Genomic DNA, 7290 nt, shown 5'->3' on the forward strand with positions numbered 1-7290 from the left:
TTGAAATATTATGAATAACTTTTAGAAACTCTGAAGAAATAACAGACATAAAAAAACATACAATTCAATAAATAAACATAAGAAATGACAAGAATGAATAAATAGGACTACACTTGAATGTGTTCAAATTCATGTTTACATATGGGAAACACAAAACATAATAAATCAACCACAAGAAAAGAAAAAACAGTTGGTGCTTTTTGATTTTTTTTTCTGAATCAAAGATGTAAAATGTAAAAAAAAAAGATTTTAGAAACTCAAAGAAAGAAAAAATCAAATGTTTGACTGATTCAATAAATAATGAAAAAAAATTATAAACAAGAAATTGGACTTGAATATGTTCAAATTCACATTTAAATATTGGAAACATAATAAACTAACCACAAGAAAAAAAAAACGTTTGTGCTTTTTGGGTCAAAAATACAGTATGATTTATTTTTCTGAATCAAAGATGTAATGCTTGAAATATTATAAATAACTTTTAGAAATTCTGAAGAAATAACAAGAAAAAAAAACGTATCAAATGTTTGACTGATTGAATAATTTGATTTGATAATGATTTTTCCCCCCCCAGCTGAATCGAAGACGGCGGTGGGTCAAAATTACTGTCATACCCTTTAAAAAGACATGTTGGTTTATGGGTATGCTTTTTTTTTTTATTGTTAATGTTAAGTTCAGTGTTTTTTTATTATTATTTATTTAAGAGTTTAAGAGATCCTGGGATCCACAATCTCTCGGGACCTGAGACTTTGACTCATAGACATAGACTCATAGACTCTGCCCTGAAGAAGGCCCAGCAGAAGCTGTACTTTCTGAGACAGCTCAGGAAGTTCAACTTGCCACAGGAGCTGCTGAAGACCTTCTATACTGCCATAAAGTTCTTGAATCTTGAAATATCCAGTCTATCCTCTGCACCTCCATGACTGTCTGGTTTGGATCAGCCATCAAACAAGACAAGCATAGACTGCAAGACACCTTTTTTGTCTACATTGTTTGTACTATGTGTCCTCTCTGCATCCATTGCAGCCTGGTCATCCTAGAAGAGGGACCCTCCCAGCTGTGGTCTCTTCTCAAGGTTTCTCATTTCCCCTAGCTGGAGTTTTGAATTTTTTCCTGCCCTCTTGGGAGTTTAAGATCAGTTTAAGATCAGGGGATGTTTGAGAATATCTTTCGTTTTTCACATGTCCTGAGTGTTGTTAGTCACCTAAATGTTGAACAGAGGCTGTGATTTACCAAAGTCAAATTCCTTGTTTGGCACGCTCAAACATGGTGAATAAAAAACTCTTGAATCTTGAATACTAGTTTAAAAATGACGCCAAATGCTGTAACCGAGGATACTGAAGATATTGTTTTCACCAACCTGTATGCAAGCAATCTTTTCCGCCGGGGAAAAAAGTTCAGTTTCGCTCCAGGTGAAACTGTGAGAATTTCCAAATAAAGAGGAGTTTTTGAGAAAGGATTTTTGCAAAGCTATACTGATGAGGTATTCAGAATAACACAATGTCTTCACTGTGTTCCACCCGTCTACAAAATATCGGACTTGGACGGTGTGCGTATAGAAGGGAAGAGAAATAGAGAATGTATAAACCTTTGATGTCTATTGTATGCAAATGTATATGCTAATGAGTTAGGCGCCAAGATGGCGGGCGCCAAGATGGCGAATGGTGCCCGCCAGACTGGCGCCATTTTGGTTTGCCGGCGCCATTTTGGATGGGGACATGTATGGGCATGTATGGGGCCTGTATTATAGCAGCCGGATGTTGGTGTATCTAATTTGACATTCAACGGATGTTGGTGTATCTAATTTGACATTCAATAGTGAGTGGGGTCCGTTCAATAGTTTGAGTTTACGTTTTACTACTCCGTGTTGCTTCCGTTGTGTTTTGTAAAAAAGAAATATAATGGGTTATTCTAACCTCTCGTCAGCGGAGTCAGATTTTCTAACAAACATTGATGAAATAGATTTGCAACCATTTTTGTGAAAAAACCCAAAGAAGTGATACATCTGAGCTAGATTTGCTATCAACCAATGCGTCTAGGGGTCAAGGGGGGAGTTTTGTTGAAAAAAAGGCAGCTGAAGGAGATAGGCAAGGTGTTGCTGCACCTAATTTGACATACAATAGCTTGTGGGGCCTCCGATAGTTGAGTCAGGAGAGTCAACATTTATTGGCTCCGAGTTGTCTGTGTAACTTTGTTGAAAAAGGCATCTGAAGGAGAAAGGCAAGGTGTTGGTACACCTAATTTAACATACAATAGTTTGAGCTGAGGTCGAGTCATTAAAGCGACGTCAATATGCTGACGAAGTTATCTGAAAGAAAGAGACTGGAGCATTTAATTTTGGAGGGAGACAGAGGAAGGCCTCTGAAGGCCTTATATTTCAGTATATTTGATGTGCCTCCAGCACATTTTGTATGTTACAATTTGTTTAGATAGTTTTGTGAAAGTTGCCTAAGTTAAAAACATGTCCTCACTAAAAACACGTGATACACAGAGGTGTGGTTTGAGAGAGGGGCTGGACCTGCTGCAGCTATATTACGGCAGAGTATCGAGCGGCTAGTTCACAGAAAAGAGCTAAGCTAAAGCTTTGGTGTTAAACTGCAAACCTGAAGCTCAAATCATGATAGCGGAAACACCGGTCAGTATTCATCTTTGCCGTAAAGCCCCTGATGGATTGCTAGACGCGCCTAGGAAAAAACATATGTATCTTAAGCGTATGCAACAGCCTCCTACAGAAAAACTTGAGCAGAACTGGTATCTAACACCGGAGACTCTGAGGGGATTTAAATTTTTTATGAGGTCGGCTATCTTTTTTCATGAGAAACCAAGGGGGCTTTGGACCAGCCAACGACTGTGAGCCAGCCAGCACGTATGGTTCATTGAACTCGAATGACTGGGGTGTTTTAAATCAACTTCTACCCGAGGTTTTGACTGAATGTCTCGATGAATACGGATTACAAGGTGAGCTGAACATACGTAACGGGTTTCAAGAATTACAGCGAGCGGTAGATGTTTTTTCCTCAAACTGTTGATGCAACAGAAGATGGAGAGCTAATCGATCTACTGTATCTGATGCTAGAAGTGTTTAATAGCGAATGTGGAGTTTTTCAAACAATAGTGAATGTACCACTATCAGAATGGTATAAACCGATGCAAGCATTTGGTGACAGTATTACGGGACTCTTTCTATCTAGCCGTGTCTGGACAAACATCATCGGAGTGAAACGTACATTGACTTTAGATTAACCCTTAGTAAAAAATAACTTTAAACTCCCCCCCACCCTTGCCCTCCTCACACCTCTTCAGTACAAACGTTCCTAGCCCCCCTCTTTTTACCTACTGTCACAGAAAGGTGGAGCTGTAGTCATTAGCATACCTATCTAAACTGTATAAGAGCAGGTTTTCGGATCCAGCCTTCACACCTACCACCAAGAGAGAGTCCGCTCTACACGTCAGAGAAATAAGAAGATGGCTCAAAAAAGACCCGCCAGATGACTTTTACCAAGTTTTGCACCTGTGGAGAATGGGCCAGGAGAAAAGCTTTCCAGAGGTGTGCCAACCGTACCACATTGTACGATGACACTCTGGTCGACCCCTGACAACTTTGGCACAGAGCCAAACCACAGCGACACACCTTTCATCGCATCTCCACAACCAAATGCGCCGGCTGAGGGGTCGAGAGCCGCCTTTTCATCAGCTGCAACAGAATCACCACCGGCTGCTACAACGTGGTCAGCACCAGAGGGGTTTGACATCGTACCGATGCCTACACCCGAACCGAGCGTCATGACGTCACAGACAGCTGAGGGGGTGAGCGACCTCTTATCACCGATGCTACAGCTACCATCGCTGTGCTACGGCGATCAGCGGTTCGAGCATCTCTTTGGAGCTTCGTCATCAACCTTTGAGGTGTTTGAGAGTCCTGCAACCCTTCCTGCGAGCCCAGGGTACGGCGGCGAGAGACGCTTAGCAAACGGGATGGAGCAGCATGAGCATTGGTCCTCGTGTCCTAACATCGACCCGTTTGACGACGCATGCGCTCTTTACCCTGAAAATGGTTTGGACTTGCCACGCTTAACTATCAATGACATTGCTCACATGCTCAATACGGAGCCAGAGGCCATGGTAACCGGTGACTGTTGTTAGGGTTTTTCAGATTATCCTTATCGTATGATTATGTTGGAATGCAACCGGTAATAAATAAAATAGCTTGTCCCATCCTACACAAGGTCGTAAAACACCCCCTGATATGTTTTGACTAGAGCACAAGGGCTTCCTATTCAGCCTACTCTTACCCCACTCTGTTTCTCTTAATAAATATGCCATTGCAGGAGGGAGAGTTTAGACTTCATTCCTTCAACGAGTGAACTCTCCACCTGCAGGTGTCTAAAAGGACTTGCTTGTCTCCCGTGTGGTTCTTGCAAAATAAGTTGGAGTGAGCAAATCTCTAACAACTGTGATTTTGCGGGCTACATGGATCTGGGGCGGGGGCGGATGACACAATCGTAGAAGGCTATCTGAATCTCATCATCGACTATCCCTCACCCACCGCTGGGGACAACATTCCGATGCAGGATTCCCCGCTGATTGACATGGACTTTGAACTAATACCGGCGCTGACATCAACACCTGCAGGGTCAACGCTCAGCAAGACGAATACGCTATGAAGGTAGAGTCCCTTTCATGGCTGGTGGTGGAAGATTACATACGTGTGAAACTAATGGTCGCTCATCTTTTGTACGATGCATTAATTAAACATGCAAAAATGACGTGACGGGTGTACCCTTGACGATCTGAGCCAGTTGCATCACACATGCCTGTTTATTGAGGACCGCTGCTTTTATTTCTATGCAAATTATGAAACAATAACGGCTGAGTTGTGCTATGCTCACTTCATCCACACTTTAAAAAAAAAGTCAAAGTCAAAGTCTGCTTTGACAATAATGTCAATTTCTTCACATGCCAAGACACACAAGGAGATCGGAATTACGTTCCCACTATCCTACGGTGACAAGACAGTTCACAATGTACATACAAGTAAACAACACAAGAAAAATTAAACAAGAAGGCACAATCAATGAATAAATAAGAGTGATAAATAAAATACAAACACAATAAATAAGTACAGGACGCTACGCAGAAGGGGGAAGAGAGTTCAAGATCCTAACAGCCGGGAGAATGAAGCTGTTGGTGAGTCTGGTGGTGCGGGAGCGCAGGCTCCTGTACCTCTTCCCAGAGGGCAGAAGATCAAACAAAGTGTGAGCGGGGTGACTCACATCACTCACAATCGTGGCCGCCTTGCGGGCGAGATGGGAGGCGTAAATGCCCTTCAGGGAGGGGAGTGAAGCACCAAAAATCTTACCAGCCGTGTTCACTATGCGCTGCAGGGCTTTCATGTTGTATTAAGTGCAGCTACCACCCCAGACAGCGATAAAACTGGAGAGGATGCTCTCAATGGTGCCACGGTAGAATGTAGTCATGACGGCCGGAGGAGCACTTGCTCGCCTGAGTTTCCGCAGGAAGTACAGGCGGCGCTGAACTTTCTTCGCCAGTAACGCGGTGTTGGCGGACCAGGAGAGGTCCTCACTGATGTGCACCCGCTCCACCACAGCACCGTTGATGGTCAGCGGCAGGTGTTGGGTGTGACCCTTCTGGAAGTCAACTACAATTTCCTTGGTCTTGTTGATGTTCAGCAGGAGGTTGTTGTCCCTGCACCACGCGGTCAGAAGGTCAACCTCCAACCTGTAGTGAGTCTCATCGCCCTTGGTGATGAGACCCAGCAGAGTCGTGTCGTCAGCAAACTTCACTATGCAGTTGTCACTGTAGGATGCAGTGCAGTCATGCGTCAGCAGGGTGAGAGCAGCGGACTGAGCACACAACCTTGGGGGGCCCCCGTGCTCAGCGTGATGCTGGCGGAGATTTTGTTGCCAACACGTACCACCTGAGGGCTCTGACAGAGGAAGTCCAGTCCAGGTTCCCTCATTCCTAGGCCAAATTACAGGGGGGGGAACATATCCTCACGGGGCACCCGTCTAGGACTCACGGCGCCCCCCCCCCTGTAACTTGGGCTAGGAATGAGGGAACCTGTTCAAATTTGCCACACTACCTGAGCAGACCCCAGGAGGACAGAAAAAAAAAACAGTTGGAGTCTAGGACTCCCCGTTCTCAAAATAAGGGGGGGGGGACATATCCTCATGGGGCCGCCGTGAGGATATGTTCCCCCCCTGTAACTTGGGCTAGGAATGAGGGAACCTGTTCAAATTTGCCACACTACCTGAGCAGACCCCCAGGAAGACAGAAAAAAAGCCAGTCGATGTCCAGGACTCACCGTTCTCAAAATGGGAGGGGGGCACAAATATTCACGGCTTGACATTTTTTATAGCGTTCCTGTTACAATTTTTATCCCACCACCTTTCACTTTGCTTGGGACAAAAGGAGCCTTCAGAACTGAAATTTCTTCAATTATTCATTCAAATTAATTCACTCAAATCATTTTCGTTATGAAAGATTTGATCACAAAACGTGTGTGGCTTTTTCTTGAATGAACACGTTTGACATTGCTATAGTGTCAGCTTTTAATTATATTGCACTGTCATTTTAAAGCAAATTAATAAATGCAACAATATTAATTTGCTTTGAAAATACCTGAGTAATAAAATGGATGGATGAATGATGATCACAATTAAGTATAAAGTCTCCTTTGTAATATATACTCCTTGTAGCATGTAACGGTACCCAAGAGGAGTTTCTTTGCATCGAGGTTTATGCAAAGAGCTCACGTAATTGTATCGTTGCTTTTTGGTGGAGAGTGAGTGTTCCGTCTGTACGACTGGTCTTTGAATGCACCCCGCTTCAATGGCAGAACGCGGATGAATTTAAAGACATCAAATGAGAATAATCCTTTATAAAAATTAAAATTGACTGACGCAAACGTGAATTCTTCATGTTTTTATTGAAAACAGCATAGTGCTGACGCCGTACGACGCCGTACGGCATCGGTTTTTTGCTTTCCAAACAAGGCGTGCGCGCTCCCGCGGCAGGGGGAACAAAATCTCACGGGGGAACCAAATCGAGCACAACACCTGTTTAGCCTCTCGAGCTGATAAGGGGAGACCAGGTACATTTTCTGCGCCGTTTTCAAACTCATTTTATTATTTGTTCATAAAACCACTAACGATGTTTCCCAGAACAGGTGCGAAAAGGCAATATAAAGAATCACTGATAGTAGTTTTTTGGTGAAATATGTTTTTAATGCTGTTAATAAATGAATTTATTTTCAAAAAGCTTTTTTTG

This window comes from Syngnathus floridae, chromosome 21 (genome assembly GCF_059516105.1).
Source record: "Syngnathus floridae isolate MCC-2025c chromosome 21, RoL_Sflo_1.0, whole genome shotgun sequence".
Classification (NCBI taxonomy): Eukaryota; Metazoa; Chordata; class Actinopteri; order Syngnathiformes; family Syngnathidae; genus Syngnathus; species Syngnathus floridae.